Raw genomic sequence first — 13,203 nt, forward strand, 5'->3', positions numbered from 1 at the left:
GGCAGTGGTGGATGACCCAAGTGCTTGGGCCCTGCACCCACATGGGAGACCAGGAGAAGCACCTGGCTCCTGCCTTCGGATCAGCACGGTGCGCCGGCGGTAGCGCACTGGCCTCGGTGGCCATTGGAGGGTGAACCAACGGCAAAAGGAAGACCTTTCTCTCTGTCTCTCTCTCTCACTGTCCACTCTGCCTGTCAATAAAAAAAAAAGTGAGATTATTACTTCATAGATTTGAAGCATGTGTATACACGGTTACAGAATGAGCGGTGGATTGACTGCTCCATCTGTGGGTGTTACAGAGGGATTGTAAAGGCATTTCTTTCAGTCTGGTTCCAATCAAGAGGCTACAGAGGACATAAACAATGTCTCTGGAAAGCAGAGGTGGCTGGGGCAGAGTTCAGGGAAGAGGCAACTTCAGAGCCATGTAGGCAAAGAGAAGACCCATTCCAAGGAGATCCATGGAACAAGGGCAGCAGAGAACTTCATGGAACAGGGCTATTGACGTAGTTAAAGAAGACTTGGCACTTAGCCTTTGGGCTAAGAAAAATAGAGAAATGGTTTACCAGCCTCTGGTGACCTGTATTTTACTCTCTACTTCAATGTGGTGACTGTGGTACTTGTTCTTTGCCTGGCATATTTCACTTAATACACTGTCCTCCATTCTAGCCATGTTACTGTAAATGTCATTCCTTTTTATGATTGGATAGTATTCCAAAGTGCATACATAGCATGTTTTCATTTTTAAAAAAAATTATTTATTTATTTGAAGGGCAGAGTTACAGAGAGGCAGAGGCAGAGAAAGAGGTCTTCCATCCGCTGGTTCACTCCCCAGATGGCTGCAATGGCCAGAGCTGCGCCGATCCAAAGCCAGGAGCCAGGAGCTTCTTCATGGTCTCCCATGTGGGTGCAGGGGCCCAAGGACTTGGGCCATCTTCTACTGCGTTCCCAGGCCATAGCAGAGAGCTGCATTAGAAGTGGAGCAGCCAGGACTCGAACTGGTGCCTATATGGAATGCCAGCACTGAAGGCGGTGGCTTTACCCGCTATGCCACAGTGCCAGCCCCAATAACATGTTTTCTTTATCCATTTATATATCAATGGGCACTTTGATTGAATTCTGTATCTTGGTTACTGTGAATAGCGCTTCAATAAACATGTAGATGTCCCTGTGGCGTACTTATTTCAATTCCTTTGGTTATGTACCAGTAGTGGGATGGCTGAGTCATATGCTAGTTCTATGTTCAGTTTTTTGAGGAAACTCCATACTGTTTTCCATAGTGACTGTACTAATTTACATCACACCAACAGTGGATGAGTTCTCCTTTTGACACATCCTCACCAGCATTTGTTACTTTCTTCTGTTTAATAACAGCTGTTCTAATTAGGGTGGCATGATATCTCATTTGGTTTTATTTTGCATTTCCCTGACAATTAGTGATGTTGACTCATTTTTCTTACACATGTTGACTATTTTATTTATTTTTTGAGAAATGTCTATTGGTATCATTTACCCATTTTATTTATTTTTGAGTTGTTTGAGTTCCCTATATATTTTGGAGATTAACCCCTAGCAAGATAAATAGTTTACAAATATATTTCCCATTCTTTAGGTTGTCTATTTTATTTGATTGTTTCCTTTGCTGCAAGATAGCTTTTTTTTAGATTGAAATACTTGGCTTATTGGGGGAAAAGTCATAATGGAAATTTCAGTGGCTTATTCTGCAACTCACAAAATAATAATTTGACATATGAAATGAATTGGGTTTTCATTCTGTCAGTACAAATGGTAAAAAAAAAAATCCATCCAATATGTATTTGAGAAGCTCACATCATGAATTCTGTTGTCACATGCTTTAGATAATTTTGAATCCAAGGTAGTTCTAAGGAAGACCAGATACTAACTCTACACATGTTTCTGCTTACAGCTGCAATCTGTCAGAGCTGTCTATATGAGTTGAATCCAGCGAGACCTGGGATGAATCCGTGCCATCTCTGCTCCTTATACAGTCTTAATGGCACTTTTGAGGTAGTGTTGGCCTCCTAAGCTTTCCTACATGACTTCATCAAGACTGTCAGTCTGAATGGATTTGATCCCACCCATCTTCAATACGGTTTACACCAGTAAGACACAAAACTGAACAGATTTAGTAATATAGCATTTCCCTGCACCCTAACCCTACACACTACTCTAAAATCAGAGAAAATTTCATTTTAGGACTTCACTACTCAAAAAGACATTACTACTGCAACAGGCTTTGCCATGAAAGACTATGTTTCTACATGGTAGACCAGGTCAATGGGAAGCTTAGCAAAAACAAAACAAAACAAAACAAAACAAAACAAAATGAAACAAAACAAAACAGGAACAGTAATTGGAAAGTAATTGTGAATCTTCATATACAATATGCATTTAGGTAACTATTTTGTTCTTTAAATAGCTGAAATCTTCAAAAATTGTTTGCATTTCTTTTAGTATATTTTGTCACTGACAATTTTCACTAACATTTTCCCCTTCTCTTTCTTCTCACCAAGAGGGAAACCTGTTGGAGAGAGGTGGACACTATGGGAAACGGTGGCTTGATCAGCATAGCCCTGACTGTTAATGAACAACTTAATACATTATCCCTCTTAGTAGTTTTTTTTATCTGTTCTACTTAATATGACTGATTTAGTTCTGTAATTGATGCACAGTTATTCTTAAGTGTTGAAAATTAACTGAAATGTGATCCCTGTTGAACATGGGAGTGGGAATGGGAGAGGGAAGAGATGTATAATTTGGGACATGCTCAGGCTGACTTGCCCCACGTGGTGGAGTTGGAAGCATACCAGGGGATTCCAATTCAATCCCATCGAGGTGGCATGTACCAATGCCATCTCACTGTTCCAGGTGATCAATTTCAGTTCACAGTTGGTCATGGTGGAGGGACTGGGAGTCAAAGGGAGCACATAGACAAGTCTAGTACCTTCTAACGCTAACCGATGGAGTAAATAAAGGGGAGAGTGATCCAACATGGGAAGTGAGATACTCAGCAGACTCATAGAATGGCAGATGTCCTAAGTAGCACTCTGGCCTCAGAATCAGCCCTAAAGGCATTCGGATCTGGCTGAAAAGCCCATGAGAGTATTTCAGGCATGGAAAGCCAAGACACTCTGGCAAAAGATCTCTGCGAGTGAGATCCCAGTGGAAAGAACAGGTCTTCAAAGAAGGAGGTACCTTTCTCTGAAGGGAGGAGAGAACCTCCACTTTGACTATGACCTTGTCTAAACAAGATAAGAGTCGGAGAACTCAGAGGGCTTCCATAGCCTTGGAAACTCATGACTGGAGCAGAGGGAGATTACTGATGCCATAGACAGGAGTGTCAATTGGTAAAGTCAACAACAGGAGTCACTGTGCACTTACTCCTCATGTAGGATCTCTGTCCTTAATGTGCTGTGTATTGAGATTTAATGCTATAACGAGTACTCAAACAATATATTTCACTTTGTGTTTCTATGGGGGTGCAAACTGTTGAAATCCTTACTTAATGCATACTAAACTGATGCTCTGTAAAAAAAAAAAAAAAAAGAAAGAAATTATCAATTCCCAACTTGACTCTCACTGGGATTAAACATGACAATAGGTCTGCTCTGATTTCATCATCATTTAAAAAAAATCATCTATTATTTTTCACTTTATGTTTCTGTGTGGGAGCAAACTGTTGAAATCCATACTTAATGTATACTAAGCTGATCTTCTGTATATTAAGATAATCGAAAATGAATCTTGATGTGAATGGAAGTGGAGAGGGAGTGGGAAAGGGGAGGGTTGTGGGTGGGAGGGACGGTATGGGGGGGGAAGCCATTGTAATCTATAAGTCGTACTTTGGAAATTTATATTCATTAAATAAAAGTTTAAAAAAAATTAGATTAATTAATTAATTAATTAATGCTTAACACCTCTTTGGGAAAAAAACCAAAAACTTGATCAGATCACAAAATCTTGTAAGCCTTCTCTTTTTACCTTATAAAATGGTACTTTTTGTGCTCATATTCCTTTACAAATGCAATATAAATGTTGTGAATAGAAAAAAACAAATATTGTCATATTATAAGTAATTATTGAAAGGAAATGTCTTGTTTAACTCCAAAAACATATATAAAAGATGAATATGAAGCTGTAAAACTATTTAAGAAGCATTTTCTTCCAAACTAAAAATGTAGACTAGGTGGGCAAGTACCCAACCATTTGAACTATCACCTGCTATCTCACAGGTTAGCTTTAACAGAAAGCCATATCAGAAGTGGAGTAGCCAAGACTTGAACCAGGTACTCTGATATGGGATGTCCCTTGTGGCAACTTCACCTCTGTGTCAAACACTTGCCCTCAGTATCATTTATATAAGATACTGTCCTTTCTCCTTTGTATGTTCTTGGCACCTTCATAAAAAGTCAGTTAACTGTAAGTCTGTAGGTTAATTTCTGAATTCTCTACTTGCCTCTACTGGTCTATGTGTTTGTTTTTATGCCAGTATGGTGATTTTTGATTACTATAGCTATGTGGTATTTGTTTTTAAAAAACACTATCATAAGTTTTTAAATATTTATTAATTTGAAAGACAGATGGGCACACAGAGAGAAATATATTCATCTGAGGGTTCACTTTCCAAATGCCTGCAACAGCCGGGATTGGACCAGCTAAAGCCAGGAGACAGGAACTCCATCTGGAAATCCCATCTCAGTGGAGGGAACCCAAGTACTTGGCCATCATCTTCTGAGTCCCAGGCACATTAGCAGGAAGCTGGATCAGAAGCAGATGTGGGACGATCCAGACACTCTGATATGGGATGCAGGTGTGCCAAGCAGCAGCTTAACCCATCGTGCCACAACATCAGCCTCTGTAGTATGTTTTGAAGTCACATAATATAATGTGTCCCGATATTTTTTCCTTTTGCTTAGGATTTTATTTGACTAGTCTGGATTTTTTGTGGTTCTATGTGAATTGTAGGATTGCTTTTTTCTAGTTCTGTGAAGAATGTCATTGGTATTCTGATGGAAATTGCACTGAATTTGCAGATCACTTTGAATAGTGTGCGCATTTTAACAACACCAATTCTTATAATCCAGGAGTGTGAAATGTCTTCACTTTTGGTGTCCTCTGTAATGTTTTATTTTATTCTATTTTATTTTATTATTTTATTTTATTTTGAGGAATGAGGTTTCCCATCTACTGATTCATTCCCCAAGTTAATTCCTGGGAGCTCAGTCCAGATCTCCCACATGGGTGTCAGGAGCCCAGCTTCTTGACCCATCATATGCTGCCTTTCAGAGTGCACATTAGCAGGAAGCTGGAATTGGGAACAGAGCCAGGATTCACACGCAGGAACTCCTATACAAGATGTAGGTCACCCAAGCAACATCTTAACTGCTGTGCCAACTGCCCACCTCACCTCTATGATTTCTTTCACTAGTATTTGGCATTTTCATTGTAGAGATCTTCTACGTACTTGGTTAAGTTTATTTCTAGCCGTTTTATTTACTTATTTATTGTGAATAAGATTTGAATAAGCCTGCTTTTTTGATTTTTCAAGTCATTTTATTGGAGTATAAAACTGTTATTGCTTTTTGTATATTAATTTTGTAGCCCACAAATTTCACTGAATTTATTTATTAGTTCCAATGGTTTTTTTGGTGGATTCTTCAGGTTTATCTATTTGTAAGATTGTGTTATCTGCAGACATGGGTATTCTGACTTTCTTATAATTTGGGTTCCTTTCACTTCTCTCTGCTGCCTAATTGCGTTGGCTAAGACTACCAGTGCTATGTCAAATACGAGTGGTGAAAGTGGACATGTCAACTGTGGGGAGCAACTTGGACTAGACTGTTACTGGAATTAAGACTTATTCTATGCATCTGCTCTCCCACAATATGGCGCTGAGAAGGGAGTAACAACTTCTACGCAGCTGCCTCTAGCCAACTTGAGTGATGACCTGCAGGAGCTGATCCTGCTCCTGATTGGAGGAGAGCAGCGTACTCGGCGTGGGGGTAGCAGAGTTGGGATTGGTGGAAGAGGACTATAAAGGAGGAGAGAGACAACATGCACCAGGAACATCTATCTGAAGGAACACCTGTGCAGCCCCCGAGAGAGCCGGCCGGCGGTGTGCCGCTCCCCCGCGGAAGTGGGGAAAGTGGCAGGGGGAACTGCCCTTCCACGGAGGTGGAAGGGTCGGTAGCCAACCCGGGAAGAACCAGCAGCAAACCCGGGAAGGGCCGAGCAGACAAAAGAACAGCGCAGGGTTCAGTGTCGCTCCTCCGCGAAGAGGGGGAGCGACATAATGGTGCCGTGACTTGGATATGAAGCCTAGGCAGGGTTTAGTGTCGTTCCTCCATGAAGAGGGGGAGCGACAGTCAGCGCTTTCAGCTTTTCTTGAGTTAGCACGATATTGCCTCTATTGTATTGAGTCATATTTTTTCTCTACCTAATTTTGTTGAGAGTTTTTTAAATCATGAAATGATGTTGAATTTCATCAAATGCATCAAATTTCATCAAATGAATTTCATCAAATCCATGGGATAAATCTATGGTGTGTAATATTTTTGATGTCTATTGGAATCAGTTTTTGATTGGTATTTTGCTGAGTTTTTTTGCATTTATGTTAATCAGGAATATTGTTATGTAGTTTTATTTTTTATTGTGTTTTTGTCTGGTTTTGGTATCAGGGAAATGCTGACTTTATAGAATGAGTTTGACAGTCTCCTCTTTTTTTTATTTTTTGGAATTTTTTGAGACTTGATATGAGTTATTCTTTAATTGTTTTATAGAATTCAGCCACAAAGCTGCCTGGTCCTGGGATTTACTTTGTTGAGACTTTATATATTACTAATTCAATTCATAGCTCATCCATGGCCTGATCAGGTTTTTATGTTCTTCTGTTTTTATTTTGGTAGTTTCTGTGTGTTCAGATATTAATCTGTTTCTTCTCGGTTTTTCAGTTTGTTGGCATATAGTTATAATAGTCCATAAAAATTCTGCGTATTTCTTTGGTATCAGTTATAATGTCTCTCTTTTCGACTCTGGATGAAATGTTATATGTGTTAGGTCCATTTGGTCAATAGTGTAGTTTAGTTCTGATGTTTCTTTGTTGATTTTTAATCCCCATGATGTATCCATAGATCTAAGTCAATGTTGATATCCCTGACATTAGTGTACTGGAGTCTATCCCCCTCTTTAGATCTAACAATGTTTGCTTCATGTAATTTTGTTCTCCAGCATTGGGTGCATATATTTATGTTGTTATTTCCTTTTGTTGAATTGATTTGTCTGAAATTACACAGTGTCTGCTTTTGCCCTTTTTGACTTAAAAATCTCTTATCTAATGTAAGTGTTCTGGTTTGCCACTGATTTCCATCTGCATGGAATGTCTTTTTCCAACCTTTCACTTTTAGTCTATCGGTGTCCTTACAGGTAAAATGAGTTTGTTGTAGGCAGCATGTAGTTAAGTCTTTTTCTAAAAATTCATTCAGCTGCTCTGTTTCTTTTGATGGGGGAATTTAATCTATTTGCAGTCAAAGTTATTGTTGACAAGTAAGAAATTTTATTCCTACTATTTTCTTTTTCTTTTTTTTTTTGATTGTTTTGAATATTCTTTGGTCCTTTTTGTTTCTCTTATTGTTTATTTTTGTAGGTTGGTGGTTTTCTCTTTTTCACTTGTATATCTGAATTGCCAGTGATTTTTATTCTTTTGTGTATTTTCATGATGGTAGTTATTGTACTTTTGCTTCTAGATGTAGGATTCTTTCAAATATTTCTGATAGAAATATTTAATATCTAATGGTAATGAATTCCCTCAGTTTTTGCTTCTCTTGGAAAGTCTTCATTTCTCTTTCATTTCTGAAGGGTAGCTTTGCTGTATATAATATTCTTGGTTGGCAGTTTTCTTTTTCTTTCAGAGTTTTGAATATGACATCCCATTACCTCCCTCCATGTAAGATTTATATTGAAACATCTGCTATTAGTGTAAAGGAGTTCTTTAAATGTCAATTGGTGCCATTCCCTTGTTTTTCAAATTCTGTTTTGTATTTTTTTTTTTTTTTTGACAGGCAGAGTGGACAGTGAGAGAGACAGACAGAGAGAAAGGTCTTCCTTTGCCATTGGTTCACCCTCCAATAGCTGCCGCGGCCAGCGCGCTGCGGCCTGTGCATGGCGCTGATCCGAAGGCAGGAGCCAGGTGCTTCTCCTGGTCTCCCATGTGGGTGCAGGGCCCAAGGACTTGGGCCATCCTCCACTGCCTTCCCGGGCCATAGCAGAGAGCTGGCCTGGAAGAGGGGTGACCGGGACAGAATCTGGCGCCCCGACTGGGACTAGAACCTGGTATGCCGGCGCCACAGGCGGAGGATTAGCCTAGTGAGCCGCGGCGCCGGCCCATAAATTCTGTTTTGTATTTTTAACAGTTTTGCTACAAGATGTCATGGAAAGGAATTTTTTTGGTCAAAACTATTTGGAGTTGTTTGGTTCTCCTGAACCTGGATGTCCACATCTTTCCCTAGACTGCAAAATTTTTCAGTTATTATTTCATTGAATAGACTTTCTATCTTTCCACTTCTCTTTGCCTTCTGGGATGATCAAAATTCAAAAAATGCTTTCATTTTTCAATAGTATTATCCTGCAAGTCTTGGAGACTTCCTTTATTTTTTTCTTTTTGTCTTATTAGGATATTTCAAAAGATTGTCTTCAAGTTTGGATTTGACTTATTGAGTTCTTCAGTTTTGTTTGCATTTTAGCTTGGTCCTTTTTCATAATCTCTATCTCTTTGCTGAATTTCTCATTCATGCCATGAACTTTTAATTTCATTGAATTGTTTGTATTCTCATGTATCTCATTGAGTTTGTTGTTTAGAATTATCATTTTCACACTTTGTCTGTGTCCTTATCTTTGGAGTTTGTTGCTAGAGAGTTTTTGTGTTTCTTTGGAAGCCTCATGTTACCTTGCTTATTCATAATTCTTGTGTCTCCATGTTGATATTTGCATATATTGCATATCAGTTGTGTCAACCAAAAGGTGACTTTTGAAGTAAAGACTTTCTTCTAAAGTTGTGTCTTTGAGTGTCAGCTTGGTAGGCTATAGGGGCTTTGTTTCCGATTTGGTATGGTAGTGTAACTTCCCTATGGCTTCTCCAGTTGTAACTGAGGCTTTAGGAACAATGCATGTGGCAGCAGCATCAGAGAGCCTGTCCATCCCCAGGTGCCCTGCAAGCGTGAGGGTATGCTAGTGACCCAGGTGAGTGTGGTGCACACACCAGTGGGAACCAAACATCCACAGTGTAGCCATTTCAGCCATGGAGTGGTGGTGCTGGGGATTTGAAATGTGGTGTGTTTCCTCATGCATCACTGGGGCTCCATGGTTTGTGGTGTCCCTTAGCAACAGCAGCAATAGTATCAGGAGCATGGCACGTGTGTCCTCAGGACCCACAGCAGTGGCAACGCTGGTGGCAGGGGCTTCTCATACTGGTGCCCATATAGGCCAGGACATTAACCTGCTGCGCCACAGTGCCAGCCCCATGAATTTGTTTTTCTAAACAAAGCTAATGTGCAGATTGCAGGAAGCTCCCTAACTGGCATAAACTGGAACGGCCGTGGAACTCCAGCTAGGATTTTCAGTGTCCGCAGCAATGGGGTCTACTGGGACTCTCCCATTCACCCTTTCCCCTGCAGTAGGGATTCCCTCCTGATAGGGAGCCCAGGGCTTGGTTCCAGTGCTCTTTCTCTCTCTGTGTTGCCACCCCGGGCCTCTGTGTCTCAAAGGTCCCTGTCTCTCCTTTGCTGAGTTCCAGTGCTTTCCCCTTACGACTCACCTCAAGATGCAGCCGCTCCTTTGTTGGTTTGGTTCCTGTGTAGGGGAGATGAGTGCCAGGTACTTCTATTCGGCCATTTTGGAATCTCCTCAGCACTATTTACAGATAACAGTAATAACACCAGGCTGCCGCAACTAGTAAGTTCAGGGTAATCATTGCCCTTGGCATGACCTTGAGACTTAGTGGACTGTGTGGGCAGCTGATGCCCCACGTCTGCAGTACTGGAGCCACATGGGCACATTTCCTGAATGATTAGGATTTCCTTTAAGCTTTTGGAAACAGTGCCAGTGCAGATGTGCAACTGGAACCACAGGGTCTACTCTGGGAGTTCCTGAGTTTTAATTGCTAGTCGGTGTGGTGCTCAGGCCTGCCTGCTGCACAGATCTGTTTCTCTTCAAAGGGAAAGGAATTGTTATGCTTCTGGCATCTAAACAGCATTGTGTGGAGTAATTCGTCCCTGTCTCAAATTGCTCCATATTTCTAAGTGTCATTATTTTGAAACGGATTCCTTCAAAGATTGAGAGAAATCCACATAAGAAATACACAACTTAAAACACTTCTTACTTATTTACAGCCCTCAAGCATGAGCCTGCCCATGGGAGTGATTTATTGATTTAGCTGGGAGGTTGAGCTTTCATTGAGCGCATCTGTCTGAGAAAGAAGAGACAGTGAAGATGTTTAAGCCCTATAAAAGGATTCACTTGTCTCTAGAAGCTCTCTCCAAAGTGGACCAAGGTATTCTCCAAAACACCCATCTTATTGTACATATTCATTTGGGGCTTCCTAATCAAGTCTGTTGGTTTCTCCATCCTGAAAGAGCCCTGGAGTCCGTATCCAACTCTGGCTCTACAAACACCTTGGGTCATTTCTTTACCCTGTGGTGTCTAAGGCATCAAGAGGACCAATGGCGGCAGACTGCTCCTTAGCTGGTCCCCGGCCCCACTGCTCCTGCTGCTCAAATAAACACCTCTGGGCTGGGAAAGGGCACTGAAGGCTTGACTCACATTGTCATTTCTAGTAAAACTTTTATTTCTAGTAAAACTTTTATTTCTAGAGTCAGTTTGACAAACTTGTGTTTTTTAACTTTCATGAAACAATTTGTGACCAAAATTAACATTTTTGGTGAGCATACCTACAGAGCTACAACTATTCGGAAGCACTTGGATTCAGAAAACTGCATGCCTGACTATTTTAAAAAGTAACAAGTATGGGAAGTTTTAAAAAGTTTAAAAGTCCCTTTTTGTGGGATTTTTTTTCCTGTCTTAACTTGGATAAACTTTTAGGGGAATTATGTGAGTTCGGGGGGCTTCTGTTGCCCGTGCATCTCCATTTGGAGCTGGGTCAGTCTGTCTACAGCATCAGGATTTCTGCAATGCTTTGTGTCTAGACACCTCTTACAGCCCACAGTTTTGGAAATTGAATGTGGAGGAACAGTTAAGGGTGACTTTATTCAATGAAGTCTCAGACAGCACACTTGAAACCCATTTAAGGAATTTCATATAGTACTTGTATTTTTGATGTAATATTTAAATATTAAAATACTACTTTTATGGATGAAAATACATCAAAAAGGCATTTGCAAATAAATTATGAAAGATGAAGTTATCCTAATGACAGAGCTAATAGCACAATAAGACTATTTATTTATTTTAAAATATTTGTTTATTTATTTATTTGAAAATCAGAGTAACACAGAGAAGGAGACACAGAAAGAGAGGGAGATCTTCCATCTGTTGGTTCACTCCCCAGATGGCTGCAATGGCCAGCCCTGAGCCAGCTGAAGCCAGGAGCTGGGAGTCAGGAGTTTCTGGGTCTCCCACTTGGGTGCAGAAGCTCAAGCACTTGGACCATCTTCCGTTGCTCTTCCCAGGCCATTAGTAGGGAGCTGGATCAGAAGTAAAACAGCCAGCAATCAAACCGGTGCCCATATAGAATTCTGACATCACCGTGGGTGGGGGCTTTACCCACCACGCCACCGCGCTGGCCCAGGACTTTATTTAGAACGGCAATTGCTTGGCTTTAGGCATCCCTGCTCCATTTGCTGCTCTGACTCAGAGACCTGGGAGCTCTGGATCACGGGTCGGAGATGCTCTCTGAGGCATCACTCTCCTTTTCCTACCTGAGTCATTAACTACGATTCTCGGAAAAGTGGGCTCAGACTAAGGGTGGTGGAGTGCTAGGAAGCCAGGGGGGAGTTTGGAATGAGGATGATGTCCTTGGAGATGGAATTTCCAAAAGCAAAGCCTTGCAAGAGGAGCAAAACAGGGACCTGTATTGGGCCTGCAGCTTTACATGTGCTCTGAGATTCAGCTTATCAATGAATCAGATGTTGGAAGTAGGAAAACACATCGTCAGGTAAAGCTTCTGAAATATGTGAATAATGACTAGACACTGGGAAATTGACTGGAAGCTGGGCAAATCAACCTGTTCTTAGGCTTATGTTCTGATAAGAGAATCTGACACCATTTATTGGTTCACTCCCTACATGGCCACAATGGCGAGCGCTGAGCCAGATGGAAGCCAGGAGCCAAGAGCTTCTTCTGGTCTCCTAAGTGGGTGCAGGGGCCAAGGGATTGGGCCATCTTCTGATTTCCCAGGCACATTAGCAGGGAGCTGGATCTGAAGTGGAGCAGCCAGGACTTGAATCAGCTCCCATTTGGGATGCCAGCACTGCAGGTGGTGGCTTAACCCACTGCACCATAGCACAGGCCCTTGAGTTTGTCTGTTTTGAAAAAATTTTTGAGAGGCAAAGTGTGAGAGAGATAAACAGAGAGACAGATAGATAGAAACCATGCCCGACCATCTTCTGGTTCACTCTGCCAAATGCCTACAATAGCCTGAGGTCCAAATCTGGGAGCCAAGTACTCAACCCAGGTCTCCTACGTGGGGTGACAGGGACTCATTACATGGACTTCACCACTGTCCCCCAGGGTCTACATAAACACAAAGCTGGAATCAGGAGCCAGAGCCAGGAGTAGAACTCAGATGCTCTGATATGGATGTGGGTATCTTGATCAGTATCTCAACTACTATGCCAAACATCCATCCCTGAGTTTAATTTTTTGTTAAGTAAACCTAAAAAGAAAACTTAGAAAACAAACCAGAAGCCGTATGAGATAAATGAAAACAGAGCAATTGTGGTGGGCATATAGCCTACTGATTAAGACATCTGCATCCTGTATCTGAATGCCTGAAGAGGTTTAAAATAGTATGACCCATCCAATAAACACTCAAGAAAGTGGTTACATTAATAAATATTCACTTTTTAAAAACCACATTTTGGGAGCCAGTGTCATGATGTACTGGGTAAAGCTGCCACCTGTAACACCAGCATCCCATATGGGCATCAATTCGAGTCCCAGTTACTCCATTTCCAA

This window comes from Oryctolagus cuniculus, chromosome 7 (genome assembly GCF_964237555.1).
Source record: "Oryctolagus cuniculus chromosome 7, mOryCun1.1, whole genome shotgun sequence".
Taxonomy (NCBI): Eukaryota; Metazoa; Chordata; class Mammalia; order Lagomorpha; family Leporidae; genus Oryctolagus; species Oryctolagus cuniculus.